This window comes from Mustela lutreola, chromosome 7, assembly GCF_030435805.1.
Source record: "Mustela lutreola isolate mMusLut2 chromosome 7, mMusLut2.pri, whole genome shotgun sequence".
Classification (NCBI taxonomy): domain Eukaryota; kingdom Metazoa; phylum Chordata; class Mammalia; order Carnivora; family Mustelidae; genus Mustela; species Mustela lutreola.
In genome coordinates this window covers 83,382,116-83,409,476 of record NC_081296.1, presented here as the reverse complement: position 1 = coordinate 83,409,476, position 27,361 = coordinate 83,382,116, and the positions used below count along the sequence as shown (strand labels likewise).

Sequence of the window (27,361 nt, the reverse complement as noted above, 5' to 3'; positions counted from 1 at the left end):
CATTTTTGAACCTGTTGTGAGCCTTATTCACAATTTTGAATTAAAAAATGAATATAGATGTAGAAAGATGTATATTAATTTAGAGAAATAGTCAAGTATTGAATAATAGAATCATGATTTTAAAAAATCAGTATTTTTTTCATTATAAATGTTGGAACAATGGATCAAATTCAGTAAGAAGGAATTCTAGAAGATAAATATAAAGTCTAATACTCCTGGTTAAAAAGTCAACCTCACAAACACAGGATAGCAAAGATTACAAATAGGAAAAAAATTGGAGAGGGTTTTGGGTTATGGACATTGAGGAGGGTATATGAAATGGTGAGTGCTGTGAAGTGTGCAAACTTGGTGATTCACAGACCTGTACGCCTGGGGCAAATAATACATTATATGTTAATAAATATAATTAATAAATTTTAAAAAAATTTAAATAGGAAAAATATCCATATACTTTGAGGAACGGGACTATACCTTGTAGGTCCATAGTCACAGCTCCCAACACAACTCCTGGAACAAAACAGATGCTAGAGTTAGATAATTTTTTAATCAATGAGAAATTCAATATGAGCCAATAAATGTCACACACATTTATGCTGCATTTACACAAAGGCAGTATTTAGGAAGGAAGTCAATAATGTCCCTGTACCTTACACTGGTAAGATCATATTTGGAGCACTGTATCTGTTTGGAAGCCATATATTAAGTGGAACACTGATAAACTATAATGATTTCAGAAGAGAGTAAACAAGTGAAAAGACAGTATTCTTGTGTTGGCCTGAGTTCTTCAGAAAAACAGAACCAATAGGATGTATATATTTACATTCATATTTATATTTATATCTATATCTATATTTATCTATGTATCTACAGAGAGAGAGATTTTAAGAAACCAGCTCATGCAATCATGCAATTGTAAAGACTGGCAAAAATCTACAGAGTGTGCTGACAAGCTGGAGACCCAGGGAAGGGTTTATGCTGAAATTCAAGTCTGAAGACAATCTGCTGGTAGAATTCCCTCTTCCTGGGTAAGTACAGTCTCTTTCTTAAGGCCTTCAAATGACTGGATGAAGCCCACCCACATTATAGAGGACAATCTGCTTTACTCAAAGTCTACTGATTTAAACGTTAATATCATCTAAAAAATATCTCTAAGCAACATCTAGATTAGTGTTTGACCAAATATTTGAGTGCCAAAGCCTAGGCAAATTGGCCCATAAAATTAACCATCTCAACTCCACTGTCATATGACAAATGGTTAAGGGAAAAAGAGATAATTTAACTTGGAAGAGAAAAAAGCTGGGTATAGAAACTGTTTTTAAAAAAATTCAAATTTTAAATAAAAAGAGGGGATTAGACTCAATCATTATAACTCTAAAGTGTTATTTTAAGATAAATGGCAAAAATTACAAATGAATCTTTAACAGGTGAACTATCTAATTTAAATGAGAAGTGAGATGTACTTAAATGAAAAAAATATGTGGCAAGGTCCCAATCCTCAAGGAAATTGAAGTTTAACTGTAAGAGTAAAAATGCAGATATTAAAAAAACACATCGGGAGGAGTCAAGATGGCGGAGAAGTAGCAGGCTGAAACTACTTCAGCTAGGCGGAGATCAGCTAGATAGCTTATCTAAAGATTGCAAATACCTGAAAATCCATCCGCAGATCGAAGAGAAGAACAGCAATTCTGGAAACAGAAAAACAACCACTTTCTGAAAGGTAGGACCAGCGGAGAAGTGAATCCAAAGCCACGGGAAGATAGACCCCAGGGGAGAGGGGCCGGCTCCCGGCAAGCGGCGGAGCAACAGCGCACAAAATCAGGACTTTTAAAAGTCTGTTCCGCTGAGGGACATCGCTCCAGAGGCTAAACCGGGGCGAAAACCACGCGGGGTCAGCGTGGCCTCAGGTCCCGAGGGTCACAGAAGGATCGGGGGTGTCTGAGTGTCGCAGATCTTGCGGGTATTAGAATGGGAAAGCTGGCTACAGAGACAGAGCCGACAGTAAGCTCGCAGCTTGGTGTTACCCTGAAACGGGTCGCAGGCTCCATAAGCTCGGAGCCCGGCCGGAGGTTAGGCAGACGGGAGTAACTGGGCGCTGTTCTCTGAGGGCGCACTGAGGAGTGGGGCCCTGGGCTCTGGGTTCCTCCAGGCCGGAGACCAGGAGGCCGCCATTTGTATTCCTGTCCTCCAGAACTCTACAGAAAGCTCTCAGGGAACAAAAGCTCCTGAAAGCAAACCCAAGCAGATTACTCACCCTGGCCCCTGATAAGGGCTGTACAATTCCGCCTGGGGCAAAGACACTTGAGAATCACTACAACAGGCCCCCTCCTCCAGAAAATCAACAAGAAATCCAGGCGAGACCAAGTTCAACTACCAAGGAGTGCGGTTTCCATACCAAGGAGAACAGCAGAATTCCAGAGGAGGAGAAAGCAAAGCACGGAACTCATGGCTTTTTCCTATGATTTTTTTTAGTTTTGCAGTTAATTTAATTTTTTTCTTTTTCATTTTTTGTTTTTTTTCTCGCCTTCTGGTAAATTTTTTTTTAACTTTTACCTTTATCTTTTTTAACGTTTTTTAACTAGTTTATCCAATATATATATTTTTTCTTTTTTATATTTTTCTTATTTGTTTTCTTTTTTTTTTTAATTCTTTTCTTTTATTTTCTTTTTTCTTTTTTTTTTTTCTTTCTTCCTTTTTGAACCTCTTTCTATCCCCTTTCTCCCCCCTCACGATTTGGGATCTAATTTGGTTAAAGCATATTTTCCTGGGGTTGTTGCCACCCTTTTAGTATTTTACTTGCTCCTTCATATACTCTTATCTGGACAAAATGACAAGGCAGAAAAAGTCAACACAAAAAAAAGAGCAAGAGGCAGTACCGAAGGCTAGGGACCTAATCAATACAGACACTGGTAATATGTCAGATCTATAGTTCAGAATGATGGATTCTCAAGGTTCTAGCCGGGCTCGAAAAAGGCATGGAAGATATTAGAGAAAACCCTCGGGAGATATAAAAGCCATTTCTGGAGAAATAAAAGAACTAAAATCTAACCAAGTTGAAATCAAAAAAGCTATTAATGAGGTGCAATCAAAAATGGAGGCTCTCACTGCTAGGATAAATGAGGCAGAAGAAAGAATTAGTGATATAGAAGACCAAATGACAGAGAATAAGGAAGCTGAGCAAAAGAGGGAAAAACAGCTACTGGACCATGAGGGGAGAATTCGAGAGATAAGTGACACCATAAGACGAAACAACATTAGAATAATAGAGATTCCAGAAGAAGAAGAAAGAGAGAGGGGAGCAGAAGGTATACTGGAGAGAATTATTGGGGAGAACTTCCCCAATATGGCAAAGGGAACGAGCATCAAAATTCAGGAGGTTCAGAGAACCCCTCTCAAAATCAATAAGAATAGGCCCACACCCCGTCACCTAATAGTAAAATTTACAAGTCTCAGTGACAAAGAGAAAATCCTGAAAGCAGTCCGGGAAAAGAAGTCTGTAACATACAATGGTAAAAATATTAGATTGGCAGCTGACTTATCCACAGAGACCTGGCAGGCCAGAAAGAGCTGGCATGATATTTTCAGAGTACTAAACGAGAAAAACATGCAGCCAAGAATACTATATCCAGCTAGGCTATCATTGAAAATAGAAGGAGAGATTAAAAGCTTCCAGGACAACAAAAACTGAAAGAATTTGCAAACACCAAACCAGCTCTACAGGAAATATTGAAAGGGGTCCTCTAAGCAAAGAGAGAGCCTACAAGTGGTAGATCAGAAAGGAACAGAGACCATATACAGTAACAGTCACCTTACAGGCAAAACAATGGCACTAAATTCATATCTCTCAATAGTTACCCTGAATGTTAATGGGCTAAATGCCCCTGTCAAAAGACACAGGGTATCAGAATGGATAAAAAAACAAAACCCATCTATATGTTGCCTCCAAGAAACTCATTTTAAGCCCGAAGACACCTCCAGATTTAAAGTGAGGGGGTGGAAAAGAATTTACCATGCTAATGGACATCAGAAGAAAGCAGGAGTGGCAATCCTTATATCAGATCAATTAGATTTTAAGCCAAAGACTATAATAAGAGATGAGGAAGGACACTATATCATATTCAAAGGGGCTGTCCGACAAGAAGATCTAACAATTCTAAATATCTATGCCCCCAACGTGGGAGCAGCCAACTATATAAACCAATTAAAAACAAAATCAAAGAAACAAATCAACAATCATACAATAATAGTAGGGAACTTTAACACTCTCCTCACTGAAATGGACAGATCAACCAAGCAAAAGATCAGCAAGGAAATAAAGGCCTTAAATGACACACTGGACCAGATGGACATCACAGATATATTCAGAACGTTTCATCCCAAAGCAACAGAATACACATTCTTCTCTAGTGCACATGGAACATTCTCCAGAATAGATCACATCCTCGGTCCTAAAGAAGGACTCAACCGGTATCAAAAGATTGGGATCATTCCCTGCATATTTTCAGGCCACCATGCTCTAAAGCTAGAACTCAACCACAAAAGGAAGTTTGAAAAGAAACCAAATACATGGAGATTAAACAGCATCATTCTAAAGAATGAATGGATCAACCGGGAAATTAAAGAAGAATTGAAAAAAATCATAGAAACAAATGATAATGAAAATACAACGGTTCAAAATCTGTGGGACACAACAAAGGCAGTCCTGAGGGGAAATATATAGCAGTACAAGCCTTTCTCAAGAAACAAGAAAGGTCTCAGGTACACAACCTAACTCTACACCTAAAGGAGCTGGAGAAAGAACAAGAAAGAAACCCTAAGCCCAGCAGGAGAAGAGAAATCATAAAGATCAGAGCAGAAATCAATGAAATAGAAACGAAAAAAACAATAGAACAAATCAACGAAACTAGGAGCTGGTTCTTTGAAAGACTTATCAAAGACTTATCAAAGACTTATCAAAAAGAAAAGAGAAAGGACCCAAATAAATAAAATCATGAATGAAAGAGGAGAGATCACAACTAACACCAAAGAAATACAAACTATTATAAGAACATACTATGAGCAATGACAATCTGGAAGAAATGGATGCATTCCTAGAAACATATAAACTACCACAACTGAACCAGGAAGAAATAGAAAACCTGAACAGACCCATAACCAGTAAGGAGATTGAAGCAGTCATTTTAAATCTCCAAACAAACAAAAGCCCAGGGCCAGACGGCTTCCCGGGGGAATTCTACCAAACATTTAAAGAAGAACTAATTCCTATTCTCCTGAAACAGTACGAAAAAATAGAAATGGAAGGAAACCTTCCAAACTCATTTTATGAGGCCAACATCACCTTGATCCCAAAAGCAGACAAGGATCCCATCAAAAAAGAGAGCTATAGACCAATATCCTTGATGAACACAGATGCGAAAATTCTCACCAAAATACTAGCCAATAGGATTCAACAGTACATTAAAAGGATTATTCACCACGACCAAGTGGGATCTATTCCAGGGCTGCAAGCTTGGTTCAACATCCGCAAATCAGTCAATGTGATACAACACATCAATAAAAGAAAGAACAAGAACCATATGATACTCTCAATAGATGCTGAAAAAGCATTTGACAAAGTACAGCATCCCTTCCTGATCAAAACTCTTCAAAGTGTAGGGATAGAGGGCACATACCTCAATATCATCAAAGCCATCTATGAAAATCCCACCACAAATATCATTCTCAATGGAGAAAAACTGAAAGCTTTTCTGCTAAGGTCAGGAACATAGCAGGGATGTCCATTATCACCACTGCTATTCAACATAGTACTAGAGGTCCTAGCCTCAGCAATCAGACAACAAAAGGAAATTAAAGGCATCCAAATCGGCAAAGAAGAAGTAAAATTATCACTCTTCGTAGATGATATGATACTATATGTGGAAAACCCAAAAGACTCCACTCCAAAACTGCTAGAACTTATACAGGAATTCAGTAAAGTGTCAGGATATAAAATCAATGCACAGAAATCAGTTGCATTTCTCTACACCAACAGCAAGACAGAAGAAAGAGAAATTAAGGAGTCAATCTCATGTACAATTGTACCCAAAACCACAAGATACCTAGGAATAAACCTAACCAAAGAGGCACAGAATCTATACTCAGAAAACTATAAAGTATTCATGAAAGAAATTGAGGAAGACACAAAGAAATGGAAAAATGTTCCATGCTCCTGGATTGGAAGAATAAATATTGTGAAAATGTCTATGCTACCTAAAGCTATCTACACATTTAATGCAATTCCTATCAAAGTACCATCCATCTTTTTCAAAGAAATGGAATAAATAATTCTAAAATTATATGGAACCAGAAAAGACCTTGAATAGCCAAAGGGATATTGAAAAGAAAGCCAACGTTGGTGGCATCACAATTCCGGACTTCAAGCTCTATTACAAAGCTGTCATCATCAAGACAGCATGGTACTGGCACAAAAACAGACACATAGATCAATGGAACAGAATAGAGAGCCCAGAAATAGACCCTCAACTCTACAGTCAACTAATCTTCGACAAAGCAAGAAAGAATGTCCAATGGAAAAAAGACAGCCTCTTCAATAAATGGTGCTGGGAAAATTGGACAGCCACATACAGAAAAATGAAATTGGACCATTTCCTTACACCACACACGAAAATAGACTCAAAATGGATGAAGGACCTCAATGTGCGAAAGGAATCCATCAAAATCCTTGAGGAGAACACAGGCAGCAACCTCTTTGACCTCAGCCGCAGCAACATCTTCCTAGGAACAACGCCAAAGGCAAGGGAAGCAAGGGCAAAAATGAACTATTGGGATTTCATCAAGATCAAAAGCTTTTGCACAGCAAAGGAAACAGTTCACAAAATCAAAAGACAACTGACAGAATGGGAGAAGATATTTGCAAACGACATATCAGATAAAGGACTAGTGTCCAGAATCTATAAAGAACTTAGCAAACTCAACACCCAAAGAACAAATAATCCAATCAAGAAATGGGCAGAGGACATGAACAGACATTTCTGCAAAGAAGACATCCAGATGGCCAACAGACACATGAAAAAGTGCTCCATATCACTCGGCATCAGGGAAATACAAATCAAAACCACAATGAGATATCATCTCACACCAGTCAGAATCGCTAAAATCAACAAATCAGGAAATGACAGATGCTGGCGAGGATGCGGAGAAAGGGGAACCCTCCTACACTGTTGGTGGGAATGCAAGCTGGTGCAGCCACTCTGGAAAACAGCATGGAGGTTCCTCAAAATGTTGAAAATAGAACTGCCCTATGACCCAGCAATTGCACTATTGGGTATTTACCCTAAAGATACAAATGTAGTGATCCAAAGGGACACATGCACCCGAATGTTTATAGCAGCAATGTCCACAATAGCCAAACTATGGAAAGAACCTAGATGTCCATCAACAGATGAATGGATCAAGAAGATGTGGTATATATACACAATGGAATACTATGCAGCCATCAAAAGAAATGAAATCTTGCCATTTGCGACAACATGGATGGAACTAGAGCGTATCATGCTTAGTGAAATAAGTCAAGCAGAGAAAGACAACTATCATATGATCTCCCTGATATGAGGAAGTGGTGATGCAACATAGGGGCTTAAGTGGTTAGGAGAAGAATAAATGAAACAAGATGGGATTGGGAGTGAGACAAACCGTAAGTGACTCTTAATCTCACAAAACAAACTGAGGGTTGCTGGGGGGAGGGGGTTTGGGAGAAGGGGGTGGGATTATGGACATTGGGGAGGGTATGTGCTTTGGTGAGTGCTGTGAAGTGTGTAAACCTGGTGATTCACAGACCTGTACCCCTGGGGATAAAATATATGTTTATAAAAAATAAAAATTTTTTTAAAAAAAACACATCAATTCATTGAACTAATATTAGTTACTTATCATTTTCTACACATTAGCAATACAGTACCAATCAAGAAAATTTGCCTGCCTTTATATAGCTCATATTCTCATGGAAAGATAGAGATAATAAATAAAATATATAGCATGTTAAAAGTGATAACTTCTAGGGGGACTGAGGAGTCTGACTCCTGCTTAAAAACCTAAGTGTGGGGCACCTGAGTGGCTCAGTGGGTTAAAGCCTCTGTCTTCGGCTCAGGTCATGTTCTCTAAGTCCTGGGATCAAGCCCCGAATCGGGCTCTCAGCTTGACGGGGAGCCTCCTTCCCCCACTCTCTCTCTGCTGACTCTCTGCCTACTTGTGAATCTCTGTCAAATAAATAAATAAAATCTTAAAAAAAAAAAAAAAAACCTAGGTCTGATCATCAGCAATTACAAAGGCCTTATCTTGCAGGTCTCATGGAGAATAGCTGCCCTCCCCACATCAGACCTGGTGTACAGCCAGTGCACTGCAATCTGAAGGGAGTTACAGTCAAAGTTTCAGGCCCCTTGGTCAGCCATGCTCTTATTCTCATCCACATACTTACTAGCCCAAGCACTTTCACATCAAGGTTTATTAATCAGGAGTCTTCATCTGAGGCTATCTCCAGGTTACTCTGCCTACAGCTCCTTATGGGAAGGTGCACTATGCTTGAAGACACTTTTCTCCAGTCTTAATCAGTGCTCAGTACTTTTTAACTCCTAGTCTTTTTCTCTCTCCCATCAGCTTTCAGGTCCACAAAACTGCAGAAACCTTTTGTTCTCAGTGCTGCCTCAGCAGTGAAACCCCCACATCTGTGCTGAGCTCCATGACCCTTGACCAGTGGGCTTTTCTATACGGAAAATGGAAGAGTAGGGACCCCATGTTTTCCCCAGCTTAGCTTCTTGCTTACACTATAGCAGTCAGTGATTAAAGGTTTAGCTATTCCTTTCATTTTGTCTTATCATCATAGTTGGCTACTCTGACCCCTAACAGTTCATCCTCCCCCATAGTAAGCTCCATAGAGCTCACAGAGAAACTATCTTGGTCAGTTTCAACTTCTAAAACAGAATCCTACAGACTGGATGGCTTAAACAACAAATATTTATTTCTCATAGTTCCAGAGGCTGAAAGTCTCACTAGGGCGCCAGTATAGTCAGGTTCTTCGCAAAGGCCCTCTTTCTGATTTACAGATGGCCATATTCTCAATGTATTTTCACAAGGCAGAAAAAACACAGATGGTCTCTCTCCTTTGTCTCTTCTTATAAGGGCACTAATCCCATTCATGAAGGCTCCACCATCATAACCTAATTACCTCTGAGAGGCTCCATCTCGTAAAACCATCACACTGAGGTTTAGGTTTTCAGCATGTTAATTCTAGAGGGACACAATATTCAGTCCATAAGAGAGGCAAAATTAAAAAAAAAAAAAAAAGGAAGATAAGGAGGGACAGGAGATGAGATAGCATAATATAGAAACCTAAGAAAGCAATACTTGAGTAAATACCTGAAGGTATGAGAGAGTTTGGAGGATACCCAGGCAGGAGCACTGTGGGCAGGGTAAAGCACAAAGACAAAGACCCTGAGAAGGATACAGGCCCTTGTTAGACACTGGCCAGATGGAACAATAATAATAATAGTAGAAGAATTCAAGAGGTCTTGCTTCCACAGTTCTTTCAGTCTGTTAAGGAAAAAAGAGAGAAAGGAAGAGAGAAAAAAGAAAGAGAGAGAGAGAAAGAAAACAAGATAGAAGGCTGTGAAAAGTGCTGTGGCAGAAGAAAAACAGGGAGGCTCTGGAGACATAAAGCAAGGGAGCCCAACAATCATGATACACACCCCAGAAGTCAGGATGTCTAGTCAGAACACAAGAAGAATAAGAAACAAGAAAAAGGGTCAGAAAGTGTCCCACAGTATTTAACAAAATAAAGAAAAAAACAAAACAAACAAACAAAAAGTTTAGTGATCAGGTAGGGAAGTCATGCTGCACTGCTCTAGGGGGCTCCACTCACAGCACAATCTTGGCATCATGCAGTGCACACAGGTGAGGCCTTATACGATGAAATCAGGAACTAAAATCATGCTGGTTTGGGGGAATCAAAACATTCAATGTAACTAAAGTACAAAGCACTGACTAGGAATAAAATGCCAAAATCAAGAGGTAAGCAAAGATTGACATAAATTTTTCTAAAGTCACAAATTGTTTTAAATAAGATATGAATACGACAAAAACTCTGGTTATTATGCTGCAATAAGTGATTGTGGGGTAACAAGGAAAACCAGTGATGAGACTATGGTCAGAGATAAATTTTCTCGGCTTGGAATTAGGGTCTTAAAAATAGGGTTTTAAAAAAGAGTAGAAGCAGAAAGGGCTGGGAGCCAGTGGAATGTGCATGAGAGTAAAAAAAATTAAGGATTATCCTCGGGTTTAATGTGGACTCCTACAACAACAGTGATAACATTTCTGATGTACAGAACAAAAGAGGACAACTAGGTACTGTATACAAGATGATCTCCTTAATATGGACTTTGTGCACTTAAAGTGCCTGCATATGATCCAAGTAGAAAAATAAATAGTATGAAATATTAATAGATAATCCACAAAAGAAGGGTTCCTTGATCAGATATATCTAGAAAAATACTACATATTAATCCTGCTCTTAAAGATCTATTCAATTATTTATTCATTCAACCTATATTTTGTAGCTCCTACTTTGTGCCATAAACTATGTTTCACTCTGAAATATAGAACTAAATCTGAACTAAATAAGATGAACATGGTCTCGGACTTCAAGAAGCTTACAATCTATGGGTGATAGATGAATCAAACAAATAATTATTTAAATTATAATCGGATAATTTTACAAATGTAGTACAAAGTCCCAGGAATGTGTAAGATGGGGCCAAATCTAGCCTGAAGAGTCCCCCTGTCACAGAAATGTATTTAAATCCTACCATTATGAAACCCACCAAAATCACTTAAATAAGGATTATCATGGGTTGCTAGATTGTTTTTAAGCATGAAGGTTGTTTTATTTCCTCTATAAATATGTATTCCATGTAAAGAGCAAATCTTGGAATGTAGTTTAAAAAACTTCTCAAGAAAGAAAACAAGGAAAAATGTTGTTAATAAGTACTTGAGTCTTCATTGCCAAGCTTCCCTTTTCTTCAAAGAAAGAACAAGACCAGAGCAGGACACTCAGGTGCTTTGCAGCACACAAAGTAGAACAGCCTGATTACATAAACAGCAAGCCCAGCGAGCAATTCTGATCAGTTGGGCATTCAAAGAGAAACTATAAGAGTTACTTGCACTGGGACGCCTGGGTGGCTCAGTTGGTTAAGCAGCTGCCTTTGGCTCACCCAGCGTCCTGGGATCGAGTCCCACATCGGGCTCCTTGCTCTGCAGGGAGCCTGCTTCTCCCTCTGACTCTGCCTGCCACTCTGTCTGCTTGTGCTTGCGCTCACTCTACCTCTCTCTCTGACAAATAAATAAATAAAAATAAAATTAAAAAAAAAAATAGTTACTTGCACTGAGTCAATAGACTACCCAAATTGCTTCCATTTTCTACTTCACTCACTGAAAGTGATGACATTTATTTCTCTCTCTTCCTCCCATTCTAGAGACACAGCAAGGTTGTCATAGCTGTGTTTAATGAATGAAAGAATGAATAAACTCTGATCTCTTTGGTATGTGTAATGAATAAAATATTATTGATATTAATAATGAAATAGTTATTCAACTTCTAACTGGCACAGATTGAAATTTCATTTCTTATGTCTGCAACTGTTCTTTGAGTCATCAAAGGACTTCAAAAATCAGTTGAATATTCAGACCGAATATATTTATATATTTTTTTCTTTTTTGGTAGAAGTGTGAGTCAAGGATATTGGAGCTAGAAATATGCCCTGGGAGAACCATGATTTAGTGTGTCTTCTCAAATCTTCCCTCTCTCCCTGCTGCTCTTGTCCTCCCAAACATACTCTACTAAATTCTCAGCCAAAATTTTTATAAGACAATTTACATGAGAGTAATTTTAGATACTGAACATTTATGGATCCTCTGAATACTAGAGTAAATAACTGTAATTAGATTAATATGCAATAATTAAAAATAATATTGCATTTAATGGTGCAAGAAGATTTTAAAAACATGTTAACTAAAATGCAAATTCAAAATAAAATAAAATAAAATGTAAATTCCGTATAAGCTCCCATTTTTGTTTAAAAAAATTCATGTGCATAGAGACATAAAGTTTTGCTTTTCAATTGTATTACTAGGTATTTACCCAAAGAACACAAAAATACTAATTCAAAGGGATACATGCACCTCGATGTTTATAACAGCATTATCTACAATAGCCAAATTATGGAAAGAGCCCAAGTGCCCAGTGACTGATGAATGGATTACTTCTTAGTAATGGTATATTTAAGAGGAGATATATATATATATATATATATATATATATATTTATATTATATATTTATATACCTATATTACATATAATATATACAATGGAATATTACCCAGTCATAAAAAAGAATGAAATATTGCCATTTGCAACAACATGGATGGAATTAGAGTGCACTGGGCTAAGTGAAAATAAGTGAGGGCTCCTGGGTAGCTCAGTCGGTTAAGCATTTGTCTTGGGTTCAGGTCATGATCCCAGGGTCCTGAGATCGAGTTCCACATCAGGCTCCCTACTCTGCAGGGAGCCTGCTTCTCCCCTGCCTCTGCCTCTCTCTCTGTCTCTCATGAATAAATAATGAAATCTTAAATTTAAAAAGTTAAATAAGTCAATCACAGAAAGACATGATATGATTTCACTCATATGTGGAATTTAAGAAAACAAACAAGCGAAGGAAAAATTAAAAAAAAAAAAAAAAAAAAAAAAACAGAGAGGGAGGCAAACCAAGAAGCAGACTCCTAACTATAGAGAACAAACTAATGGTTACCAGTGGGGAGGTGGGTGAGAGGATGGATGAAATAGATTATAGCGATTAAGGAATGCACTTGCCATGATGTGCACCAAGTGTTCTACAGAAGTGTTAAATTACTGTATTATACATCTAAAACTAACATGACACTGTATGTTTAATAACTGAAATTAAAAAGAAACTTAAAAAAAAGAGTTTTACTTTCTGATGACTAAAAACCAGATTTTTTTATTCATCTATATTTTCAAATTTTTCTATTTACTGTTTTAAGAAAACATGTGAAGAACTAAATTAAAAGTTTCAAACTCTTTCCGAATAAACATGTTTTGAGGTGATACATTTGAAGTTTTATTAAGAACAGCTCTGTTGGGGGCGCCTGGGTGGCTCAGTGGGTTAAGCCGCTGCCTTCGGCTCAGGTCATGATCTCAGGGTCCTGGGATCGAGTCCCGCGTCGGGCTCTCTGCTCAGCAGGGAGCCTGCTTCCTCCTCTCTCTCCCTCTCTGCCTGCCTCTCCATCTACTTGTGATTTCTCTCTGTAAAATAAATAAATAAAATCTTTAAATTTAAAAAAAAAAAAAAAAAAAAAAAAAAAAAAAAAAAAAGAACAGCTCTGTTGGATTTATAAGTAGTTTAGAATTGTATTCACTGTTAGCTTTATATTTGTAAAAGCTTTTCTGACATTTGGTAAATATTCTGTTCAATAATCTTTCCATTGTTGCCTTTCCTAATACCCTACACTCACTCACCAGTTTCACCACTCATTAGCAAAAAATAAGCAGCAATGGCAATCATTTGCTGTGTTTCAGAGATTTGGTAGTTAAATTCTTCAAGAAAATCAGCTGCAGTCTGTACATTCTGAAAGAAATTCTCTTGGTGAAGGATCTAGGTAAAGAGCCCTGAGCAATGAAGGCCAGTTTACATGGGAATATCAAGCACTTTATATAGGCTCTTAAAAAGAGAATTGATGAATAGAGCCTTTTTAATGACTAACCCTGACTTTTTTGCCAAACTATACTTTGCTCCATGTAAAAGAATTCCTGTATGAAAGAGACATTAAAGTGCCAAACTGACTTTCATGAGTCTTTGAAGTCTCATAACTTCATAGTAACACACCAGAAATTTTTCATCAACACTGTCTATGTACCAGCAAGAGAGAGAAAGAATTTTTGTGTTACACAGGTGGTATTAGAGAAGTGAAGGATACAAACGGAAATAAAATTATTTCTGTTTTAGAAATGTTTACAAAATAGGGAGACAAGCAATCATAATGCAAAATGGAATAAACTAATATAACCTTCTGAGGATTAACCAGCTTTAAATGACAGGAAAGAAAGTAGGGAAAAGATATTCCAAGTTCATCAGGACTAAGAGCATGAGGGCATGAATATATACAGTATACTTCGAAAAATGACTAAAAGCTAAGCATAATGGAAGATTGCATTGAGACGTGGTCTATACAAGCAGAATAAAATCAGTCTTGCAAACTGCGAATGCCATTTTAGGATATGTGACTATTTTTATAGGCCACAGGCAGACACCTAAATTCTTTATTGAGCATAAAAGGTGGAGTAGTATATGGAAAGGCTAAAGACGATACCAGTTGGAAAGTTACTGGAATACTTTGTGTGTGAGATGCTGTCACTACATGCAGTATTAGAAGAATAGTTGAAAATAAACAATAAACTGATGAAGCACCATTGTGGAAGCAGAACAAACAGAATTTAATATTTTACCAGTAGTGTGGGTGAGGGCAATGAAAGATTCAAAGATACCTGAGCTTCCTTGCATAAGTGACTGGGAAGATGAAGTACCAGCTCCACTGGATTAAGTTTAATTGGGCTTTGAGACATCATGTAAATTTTTGGGAATTAGAGTTAGAATTTCAGGAAAAACATAAATTTGATAGTTACTGTCCAGAAGCCAGAGCAATATTTTAAAATATTTGTGTTAAACAATAAAAAGTCCAAGACCAGAAAAATAGGGAAAGATTACATACTTTTTTGAGGTTAATTAAAGGAAGCAGAAACAGTAAAATAATTAAGGAAAAATACCCGAAAAATTTTTTAATTCTAAAATTAAGAAGAAAATAAGATCTTTTTTACCTCAGACCAGAATATAAGAACTATGATAAAACTAAGTAAGGAAGAATGTCTGGGAACAATGGAGCAGAAAGGTTAGGGAATGAAGAGTAGCCAACAGTGGTTAAATATAGTAGAAAAGTTGGGGAAGCTGAGGCCTATAAAGAAGGACTAGAACTGGCAAACTATACATTACTGATGACCTCTGAAAAGCATTTTCAGTAAAATGTGGAAGAAAGAAGCAATAAAGAAGCATTTTAATGGATGGTTAAGAAATGAAGATAGCAATTTAAAACAGTCTTTCAAAAATTTAATAAAGTTAAGAAGAGATATGAGGTGTCAATTTGGCAGAGAAGCAAGGCCTGAGAAAGAGTTTTTGTTATTTGTTTACACTTGAAATATGGGAGACTTTGATATATTTGTTGACCAAAGAAAATCTAGTGAAGATAAAGAAACTAGTTATAAATTGAGTGATAAATTATGGATAATAATTATGGAACTGTGGATAGTAATGAATTCAATCAGTAAGAAGAATGAATTCAATCAAGGACAAAGGAACTAGCCCTGGAAACTAGGAACACTTTTTCTATAAAGCGAGGACAAATAATGTGGAAGTTCAGAACAAATCAGTTTATTGGGAGGGAAAGAAGTTGAGAACAGTATGTTGGCCTGTTTCTTTACTACTAAAGGAGAGAGCAACTCTATGGCTTAAGATAATACATGGATTTAATAACTTTATATCATAATTATGGTTCACACAATAATCATGAAGCTTCAGAAAACTTTAGTTGGAACATCTGACATAACTGGACAGGTAAGGGTATATAGCTCACAGACCCAGAAGACAAATGGACCACAAGAGAAACAATTACTACCACTGCAATTATGTTTCCTTAGGAAAAACCTTTTAATTAAGATAAATTGAATCTATTTAGTGCCTGAAAAATCCAGTTACTACATATGGGTCAGTGAAATACACATCATACCACTACTTTTATGTAAGCCTATTTTCACATGCACCAACAGTCTCAGAAAAAGATAGTGTCAGTGAGATGAACAGCTAGGGAAAATGCCATCGTCTTCCTATTCAGAATTGGGTGTGACCACAAGCACAAACATGTTACTTAACCTTCTGTGCCTCTTTTTCTTCAATGATACTGATCTGATAGGTTTGCTGTGAAGATGAAATAGCTGTTGCACAGTAAGAACCCATGAAAATTAATCACCATTTTCTTTTTCCTGCAGCTCTCCTCATCCTTCTCCTTTCTTCTACTTCACTATAATTCTTAGTTAATTCCCTCAGCAAACATTTATTTATAACTGACTATATGCCAGATACTCTACTACCCTGGATATATAGTGATGAACAAAATATACATGATTCCTGGGCTCTTTGACCTTGCAAACTAGCACAGCAGGCAAATACTGAGCAAACAAAAATATAAATAAAAATATATTTTGGGGACGCCTGGGTGGCTCAGTGGGTTAAAGCCTCTGCCTTCGGCTCAGGTCATGATCCCAGGGTCCTGGGATCGAGCCCCACATCGGGATCTCTGCTCGGTGGGGGGCCTGCTTCCTCCTCTCTCTCTCTGCCTGCCTCTCTGCCTACTTGTGATCTCTGTCAAATAAATAAATAAAAAATCTTAAAAATATATATATATATTTTGTATCTTCAAATAACTTTAAATATATTTGTATATAAATATAAATAAATCTATGATTAAAAATTGTGATAATTTAATTGAAAGTAGCAGGAAGCAAGAAAAGAGACTAATATAAATAATTATTCTAACATGGAGGCAAGGGAAGGACTCTGAAAAACTGACAGTTAAATGGAGATAGAAAAATCCCCAAATTTTGAAAGAATGGATATTACTTAATTTTCCAAAAAGTGCTATCCAAAATTTATTTGTTCCCAATCAATTCAACTAGTTAAAATTTTAAGTGCTTTACCATATACTTTATACTTAGAATTCTTGTGCTGAAAAAAAGAAAACAGAAAAGGCTTTCCTTGAAATCCAAGATTGTTTCTATAAAAAAACAAGTTAATCAACTAAAAAGTAATAAATTCCATTTAAAGAAATCGACTTTATTTATTTATTTAGAGAGGGAAAGAGCAGGGGGAGGGGGAGAGAGAGAGAGACTCTTTTTTTTTTTCTTTTTTTTGAGAGAGAGACTCTTAAGCAGGCTTCATGCCCAGCACAAAATCCAACCTGGGATTCGATCTCACAACCCTGAGATCATGATCTGAGCTGAAATTAAGAGTCACATGCTTAACCGACTGAGCCACCCAGGTACCCCAGTAAACAAAAAATTTGAAAGAACTTTAAATGAGTGTTAAGTGTTTTAACTAATTTTCATTAGACTAGTTTATGTAAAGGACATGATCTAAAGCTAAATCAGCCAAATATATAACCTTAAGGAAAGAAGACTTTATACTGAAAGGACAACTAATTATAGTTAATTTGTATAATGTCTGTCATGTAGGTATGACTATAATGTCTGGGTGTCAGGAAAAGGTTCTTAGCTCTGCCAGCAGACATAATATGGGAAGGTTAATTATATTCAGGCTTTAAGACTGATAAAAACATCTACGCTAAAATATTTAAAGAGAGGAGTTGGAAAACTATAATGAGATTATACAGTCTTCAGAATTTGAGGTTAAGTACAAACAGTAAAAGACCAATTTTGGCTAAACTAGTGATCAAAATCAGAAAATAAAAAGAGAAACAGTAAGTCTGATAGTTAAGTCAAGAGGGTTGATTTCCCTTTACTTAATTAGATTGCCAAAATGCAGGAGGTCAGAGAAATAAGGCAATAGCCATGGTTTAGCTTCAGAGCTTAGAGAAGAGAAATTCATACCCTTAAGGGGGGATGTCTTCACTGCCAAAGGACTTGAAATATGCAACTGAAGCCAAGTTTACTGGCCTTTCTTGACGGCCTTGACATTCGTGATTATTGGTATACTGAGCATGTAAGATCCCTTGAGAGTAAATCTGCTTTTATAAACCTTATATTCTGATTTTCTAACACCTAACATCATTCCACACAAGAGAGAAGAATAGTAAAATTTCGTTGGGTATTTTAGAGGTAACAATTAAACTGAACCCACTGTATAATAATATACCTATTATAATAGGTATAATAGGTAATTACAGGTATAATAGGTAATTATTATACCTATTAAATAGGCATAATATTTACCTATTATAAATAGGTAAATAATGAATCTGATATGATTATGTCAATTATGTATTATTATCAGGTATAGTTTAAGCAAGACATATATTAATTACAATATAAAAATATTCATGGGGCGCCTGGGTGGCTCAGTAGGTTAAAGCCTCTGCCTTTGGCTAAGGTCATGATCCCAGGGTCCTGGGATTGAGCCCCACATCAGGCTCTCTGCTCAGCAGGGAGCCTGCTTCCTCCTCTCTCTCTCTGCCTACCTCTCTGCCTACTTGTGATCTCTGTCTGTCAAATAAATAAATAAAAATCTTAAAAAAAAAAAAAGACTTAAAAATATTCAATATACTTGGTTCCTTAATACAAAAATAAAAATAAGTACAATTTAAGTATACTTGAAGAAATAAATCAAATATATCTAAAGACAGGCACCAGTTTCTGTAATGAAGGTAGCTATCAGCTTCAAAGTAAAAGTGACTAGCTCAAACAACAAATGTATGAAGTAGATACACCGCAAACTTGCTCCTTTTCATTAGCTTGTAATATTAGCTTGAATTCTATATTCATATATAATGTGTCTTTTTCTACATTACAACAATTACCAGTTGATGATTGCCACATAAAAGAAGTATTTTAGGAGTTTTTACCTCTACTTATCATACTTCTTTGCACTTACTGGGTTTAAAATCACGACATCATTTTTTTGAAAATAATTTCTATGTACCCTATGAAAATTTCACTGAGAAATTAAGTTGGTAAGAGTTTCCTTTGGATGTTATCATTTTAAATCATTTAGAAAACACTCTGGTTTTGCTAAATGGTATAAGAGACAAAAAGCCTAAAATATTTAATATATTAAACTCTTTTGGCCCTTCTACAAATCATGTAAAATCAGGAGGCAGATGGGGAAGGAGTCTCAGGAAGGCAAAACTAAATTCAAGACTTAAATATTTCTATGTTGAAATTTAGTCCACAGTGATATATATACAAACTGACTTCTCATTGAGATGAATATCAATAAATTGACTGACCTGAGAGATAAATATTGATTTTAGCAAGCCCAAGGTCTGCATTTATACCAGACAATTCTTCTTGATATTTCCTAGGATACAGAGTCAATAGATGAATTGTTATATTTACATTCTGAATAATTTCCTGAGTCTGCAGGAAAGTAAGGTTTTTCATTCTGTTTTGGAGAAGTACTGACCAATTTACATCTGTATTTTGTGAAATGCTTTCTAAAAAAATACCCAAATGGAATATCGCTGTATTTGTTGTTCTGATATTTGATTCACATTAATAACACTGAATATCATTCCCAATTCACTGCTGTTATTTATATTCAATATTTTTCCATTTAACATATTTCTTTTAATATGTTTCCATTATATTCAGAAGACTTTGACATGAAGCCAACACATATGGTCACTGAAGCTAGCCGGGAAAAAAAATAAAATTTAGCCATTATTTAGCCATAATTATTGTTTGTAAAACCAATTTATTGTCCTGAGTTCTGAATCCTAACTATCATTTTTCAGTCTCCATTCCTTTCTTTTTTCCTGGTTACTTATACTGTCTGCTTTACTTCACTACACATAAATCTTTCTGAATCTCAAAGTTAAAGAGCATTAAATAGATTCCCTGAACCTTAATGCTGAGAAGACATTAATGAAAAACAGGATGTCCATGTAATGTAACTTGTCACTATTCACCCCAAATCCTCCCTGGTGGATTCCCATGAGGAAATGGTCATGCCACATTTATACATTTTTTTGTTTAAGCTGCTCACCTAACCTTTAGAGAACTTAATTAAGACGTCGAAAAATAACAGCATATACTTCATAGAAATTGAATTTTCCATTAAAAGTTACCAAAATAGGGGCGCCTGGGTGGCTCAGTGGGTTAAAGCCTCTGCCTATGGCTCAATTCATGATCCCAGGGTCCTGGGATCCAGCCCCACATCAGGCTCTCTGCTCAGCAGGGAGCCTGCTTCCTCCTTTCTTTGCCTCTCCGCCTACTTGTGATCTCCCTCTCTGTCAAATAAATAAATAAAATCTTCAAAAAAAAAAAAAAAAGATTTAAAAGTTACCAAAACAAATGGATAAAAGCTTGCATAGCTGGAATGAAAAACAAAGTGAAGATGTCAGCTAAAGGGAGATAAAAGATAGAAAGAAAATTACTGTGTCATCAAAAAGATAATGAAGTTTAAAAGAAATAAAAAAAATATGAGTACATTTGTAGAACATAAAAAAACAGTTTGTCTAGAGCCAATAAAAAGAAAGAAACTTTGTTGAAGGAAATGTCACTAATTAAGTATTGTTAAAGCTGAAATGAACATTTTATATTGTGTTTTTATAGGCTAACAATTTTTTTTTAAAAAGTACTTAAATAAGCAATATCTAGTCTTACACAGATCCGGGCACAGACTGTATGACATTATCTCTACAGGAATACAACCTAATCATGTGGTGCTATGACACCATGAGGCAAAGTGAAAATGCATTTTGGAACAGACCTTGAATTTGTATGCTACATACAGAAGGAAGCAAATGAATTTTTTAATCCATGGAAAGGATGAAAAGGCAACCCCTTTGAAAGTAATCTACAAAGAAACAAAAAAACCAATTCTATCCCAACCATTCTAGCCTGAGATTAGTCTCATTATTAGCAGAAGTTAAAAATTATAATTATAACACAGAAATAAACCCACAATTCTATGCTCCATGAATCTTCAACAGAGCAGGAAAGAACATGCAGTAGGAAAAAGATAGTCTCTTCAACAAATGGTGTTGGGAAAACTGGACAGCAATATACAAAAGAATGAAACTGAACTACTTTCTTACACCATACACAAAAATAAGCTCAAAATGGATTAAAGACCTAAACGTGAGTCCTAAAACCATAAAAAAAATCCCAGAAGCAAGCCCAGGCAGTCAACACTTTGACATCAGCAAGAGCGATTTCCTTCTAGCTATGTCTCTTGAAGCAAGGGAAACAAAAGCAAAAATAACCTCTTGGGACTACATCAAAATAAAAAGCTTCTGCACACCAAGTAAACAATCAACAAAACTAAAAGACAACCTACTGAATGGAAAAAGGTATTTGCAAACGACATAGCTGATAAGGATCAGTATCTAAAATCTATTAAAGAATGTATCAAACTCAACACCCCAAAAAACAAATAATCCAATTAAAAAGTGGGCAGAAGACTTGAGCAGACATTTCTCCAAAGAAGACACAGAGATAGCCAACCAACACATGAAAAGATACTCATCGCTATCAGCAGGGAGATGCAAATGAATGCTACAATGAGATATCACCTCTTACCTGTCAGAATAACTAAAATCAACAAGAACAAATAAGTATTGGAGAGAATGTGGATAAAGGGGAAACCTCTTGCACTGTTGGTGGAATGCAAATTGGTGCAGCCACTGTGGAAAAGAGTATGGAGGTTCCTCAGAAAGTTAAAAATAGAACTGCCCTGTGATCCAGCAATTGCACTAGTAGGTATTTACCCAAAGAATACGAAAATACTGAATCAAAGGGATACATGCACCTCGATGTTTATAGAAGCATTATCTTCAATAACCAAATTTTGGAAAGAGCCCAAGGGCCCACTGACTGACGAATGGATGAAGAAGTAGTGGTCTGTGTGTGTGATGTACATATGTATGTATGTATCTATCTATATATAATGAAATAAAACTCAGCCATAAAAACTAATGAAATATTGTCATTTGCAATGACATAGATAGAGCTAAAGAGTATAAGCAAAATAAACTAGTCAGAGAAAGACAAATACCATACGATTTCACTCTTTTGTAGATTTTACAACACAATAAATAAGCGAAGGGGGGAAAAGAATGAGACAAACCAAGAAACAGATTATAGAGAACAAACTGATGGTTGCCAGAGGAAGGTAAGTGGAGGTATAAGGGAAATAGGGGATAGGGATTAAAGTGTACACTTACCATGATGAAAAAAAATAAAAGAAAATGATAAAAATCATAATTGTCATAATTATTTTAAATTATATTTTCAAAATATAACCTTATACTGCAAGACAGTATAATAACAAGTAATGGTGAGATGTCACTTGTCATAAGACTGACAAAGATGAAAATGCTACCAATAAACAGTGTGGGGAAACAGAGTTGCTGTAGTGTAGAACATGAACATCTTTGTGGGGGAACAACATGATGGCAGAAGTGAAATATTAAATATAAATATTCTTTAATCCAACAAGCCCATTCCTAGAAGTTCATTCTAAATAGAGATTATAATGTGGATGTAAAGATATACTTATAGTAGTGTTGCTTGCAATAGCAAAAAACAAATCAAACAAAACAAAACAAACAGCAAACAAAACAAAACAAGCAGCAACAACAAAAAATGAACCTAAATGTTTCATCAGTGAAACAGAGTTCATTAAATGGGATGGTCAGTATCCTTTAACAGTGGAGATGCCTATTCATTGATATGTCTTAAGGAGATCTTAAGAAAAATAAAATTTATATATACATTTATCATGTTTGTATATACATATGTATTTGCAAATATGTGTATGTGTGTGAATTTCATTTTTCTTCTTTTATTACACCTTTTTGCATTTGCATTTTATACAATGAGCATATATTTACTTTTCTAAACAGATAGAGTAAAAAATAAAAAGAAACAAGATATTGTATTGTATACATGGAATCAAGAAGCAGAGACAGAATGACCTGCTTCAAGGTTCACAGGTAGTTAACAACAGGACTAGTACTAAGGCTCAGTTTACTATGATACCTCAACCTGCATCCAAGGAATAATAGAAAGGTTTGAGTTTGTCCCCCATTAACATGCATTAATATACAAGATTACACTGCACTATAACACTTCCATTTGAAAACAGATAAGAAAGAGTCAAACAAGAGGGTAAAACAACCATAACATAAATCTTAAAGATCATCATTAATTCAACTTTGAATTTTTTTATATGACGACTATAGAGTTCACTCTGTGCCTATTATATTAGCAAAACCTCATGTTGCTGATAGCCAGCAAAGGAACCTCAAATAAAGTAATATACCAAAAAAATGTAATATATAAAATTATATATTTAATTATTAATATATAAGTATTATATATAAATACATAATTATAAATTAATATGTAAATATTACATATTAATATAATATATAGAAAAACATTATATAAAACACAAGTAGAAACTGAGGCTCAAGCCTGATTTCTTCAAGCTCACAATAAAATAAAATACCTTGTAAAATTGGAATTATAATTGAAATGGCAATCAAAGGAGTATAGAACATATTACATCTATCAATGGTGCATGTCATTCAAAGACAAATATTTATTAAGCATATGGAGCTTCAACTCCAGCCTGTTAATGTTTATTGGTGTCACTCTTTTGCTTTTGTAGACAGTTCAACAACTGACAGTTCTACAATTTATCTTTATATCTCCTCTGTCTCCATATCAGCACCACAGAACACAAATGATTTATCTGCCTAAAGGAAAACCACTCTAAGTCCCAAATGTAGATACTCGATTAAAAAAAAAAAAAAAAAAGCCACCTGGGTGGCTCAGTTGGGTATGGTCATGATCAGTTCTGGGATGGAGCCTTATGTCAGACTCCCTGCTCAGTAGGGAGTCTGCTTCTCCCTCTGCTCCTCCCCACTGTTTGTACTTTCTCTCTCTCAAATAACTAGAGAAAATCTTTTTTTTTTTAAGTATCTTAATGTCATATTCCCTCTAAGACTTTTACCTGGGAGAATTTACAGGATCATGGCATACAATCAAAATAAGTTAATACACATATTGGGGCACCTGGGTGGCTCAGTGAGTTAAAGCCTCTGCCTTCAGCTCAGGTCATGATCCCAGAGTCCTGGGATGGAGCTCAGCAGGGAGCCTGCTTCCTCCTCTCTCTCTCTCCATCTGCCTGCCTCTCTGCCTAATTGTGATCTCTGTCAAATAAATAAATAAAATCTTTTAAAAAAATAAGTTAATACACATATTAACAAAGTTAAAATTCATAATTAAATAAAACAAAATTGCATTAAACAACACTTCAATAAAGTACGAGAAATACGACCAGATATTTAGGCATAACTGGGGCAAAAGTAGTGCTAACAGTAAATTTTACTTTCACCTTACTAATGGCTCAGTTATCCTAACCTTGCCCAGATGTCACAGGATTTAACTCTGTGACTTAATAGATTCAATGAGAGGTGGCTGCCAATATAAGAGTTTTCTCAGCCAGGATTTTGCCTCAATTGAATATACAGCCCAGGGAATCAGAAAGGCCAATGTTTACCTAGTTAGTCACAGGATGACTCGTGGGGGGTATTTATAAATTAAATAAATCATCTATGGCTCTCGCAGTAGAGCAGAGGAGATTCAAAAGTACGTCACAACTTACTCAGATCCATATACCAGGGAACACCTATGACTAAGTCCCCTGATTTGTCTAGAAAGGAGCACTAGGTATTCCTTAAGGTGACTAAACCCCTTGGATAATGTCTTAGCTTGGACTGCTATAAACAAAATGTCATAGAGTGGGTGGCTTTAACAACACATATTTATTTCTCACATTTCTGGAAGCTGGTAAGTCTAAGATCAGGGTATAAACAAATGCATTTTCTGCTGAGAGACTTCTTTTGCAAACTGGTGTCTTTTCACATGGCAGAGCTAGGACAAGAGCTCTTGTCTTCCTTCTCCTTAAAAGGACAATAATCCCATTATGACAGCCCAACACTCCTGACCTCATCAGTATCTAAAAAGCTCCCAAAGGCACCACCTCTAAATATCATCACACTGGGGAATGGACTTCAACATATACATTTGGGAGCCGAGGGAAGGACATAAACATTTAGTCTGTAATAGATTACAAGTGCATTCCCAATTGGTTATTGCATACCAATCAGAATGGTTTGTTTCCTGGGACACAGAACAATTTTGGCTGAGGGAGAGACTGGAAAGGAAAGCAGAGGTGCTTACTCCCTCAGACCTGGAAGAAATAACAAGGCTATAAGTGCTTACTTCCAACACAAATGTTACCTAGGGATGACATAATCACAGTATAATTCAAGGGACAACAAGAAAGCTTCCCAACTACACTGTTTTCCCCACACAAATTCAAATAATCATTAGGTAGAAAGTAAACATTCCAGGAATGGATGGGGGGGGGGATGATTACCAAACATTTCAACTTAGGTTAATTGTGTTTACTCAGATTTTTCCCAAAGTTAAAGTTCATGGGAGAGATTTTTGATGAAAGGAACTGAAGAAAGAAAAGGTAGTTTTGGATTGGGAATACTACAGAGAAAAGAGAGCATATGTACAGGGAGGGCACTGGGCAGCCAATGACAGACAATAGGAAAGCATGTATGTGAGGAATCATGGATGGCCAGAAGGAAAAAGAAAAGGAAGACAGGAATGTGTGAGGGAAAATGTGAACTTTTAGATTCTACTGATTAGCCCGGCTCTCTCCCTGCATGAACTAAAGTGCAGCACTCACTGAACACTTGCAAAGAACCCAGCACCCAGAAACCTTGAGATGCACCATGGTGCAACATAGCCAAGAACAGAAAAAAAAAGGGGGGGGACGCTTGGTTAGGACTCAGAAGACTGTAAATTAATCTGGTGATTCTGGGATGTCACATTCCTTCTCTGGGGCCTTGTTTACAAATTGCACTCTCTCAGGAAGGGTTTTTCAATCTTAGAACTATTTATATTTTTAATCAGATAATTGTTAGCTAGGGGAGGTTATCCTGTGCAGATATTGTGGGATATGCAGAAGCATCCCTGGCCTTCATTCACTAGATACATTAGCATTCCTCCAGTTATAACAACCAAAAATGTCTCCAAATGCTGCCAAATGTCCTGTAAAAAACAGCCTCTCTCAGTTGAGAACCACTGCCCTGCTACTTGTAATTTTTTCATTCTTTAATTGTATGTGTTTAATATGCCAAAGTAATATATAGTAAAGCAGTAAAGAGCATAACATCTATAGTCAGAGTACCTGGGGTAAAATCTCTCTTTACCACTTGGAAATTACTTTTGGCAACTTATTTAATTCGTTTGTAAAATGAGAACTGTAATACTACCTCAAAGTGTTCATTAGGGGATCAATGTATATAAAGTACCAAGAACAGCAAGTTCCTCTTTGCACACAATTTTATAAGTGTAGCTATTTTAATTATTATAGTCCCAATCTTTCACCTACAACATTGGGCTGGTACTCTGATGACACATAGAGGATTCTTTTGACTTGCTTCCCCAGATTAACTCCCCATATCAAACATGTAATATGCAAAGCTATCCTTTGGAGGAAATGTCGGCTAGACTAAAAGCACCATGGGAAGAAGAACAGATTTATGAATTCAGTTCTTTGTGTTCAAGCCCCCAGCATAAGACCTGGTATATAAGACACATTCAAGAAATAGGTGCTAATGGATACACCAACTGATACAAGAATGATGTAGAATACAGATAATTTCAAATGTATTGCTTGAGATTCCAAAAAGCCTAAAAGTGAGTAAAGTCTTATTTATATCTGATAGTACCCTTTATGCCAAAAGATAAAATCATATCCCCAAAAAATCATAACCATGTACTTGAACTTTACAGAATAGCATTACTCTGATATCAGTAGTAGCTATGAGAACAAACTACTCTTTAACCATATTTCTTGCAACACTGAGGAACCAATAAAGAGAATAAAAAATTAATTTGACTGCATCTGCAGCTTGTGCCCTACTCTCCATTAAGGACACTGGATTCCTGGGAACCTGAGTGCCTCGGTTGAGCAACTGCTTTTGGCTCAGGATATGATCCTGGATCATGGGATCTGGGATCAGGTCCCACATCGGGTTCCCTTCTTGGTGGGGAGTCTGCTTCTTCCTCTGACCCTCTCCCTTCTCATGCTCTCTCTCTCTCAGATAAATAAATAAATTCTTTTAAAAAATAAAGACACTGGATGCTTAAATTCTAATATAGCTATTCAAATCCCTCTGCCCTCTTCTCTCATGTTCTCTTGCTTTCACTCTCTCTCACTCTCTCTCTCCTTGCCAAACAGCTCTACAAAGGAAATGGAAAAACTGAAAGTAGAAACTTGTGAAATATAATTCTCCCAGCAATAAGGATTTTTATTGTCAATCTAAAAACAGCTGACACTGCCTGAAAGTAGGACCATAAAAATAAAATACAGCACACATCCCATTTGCCTACACTTGAAGGAAATGAGACATTCTCACAACTGTT

At 36.3% G+C, this 27,361-nt stretch overlaps 1 long non-coding RNA gene across 1 annotated transcript in view; it reads right to left on the bottom strand.

Moving 5' to 3' along the window:
- The window catches only part of LOC131835332 (uncharacterized), a 136,709-nt gene that overhangs the window by 95,307 nt on the left and 14,041 nt on the right, over positions 1–27,361 (bottom strand). Inside the window, exon 2 of the long non-coding RNA XR_009355132.1 lies at positions 472–507. This is a non-coding gene — a long non-coding RNA (uncharacterized LOC131835332). The remainder of the gene's footprint in view (positions 1–471; positions 508–27,361) is intronic.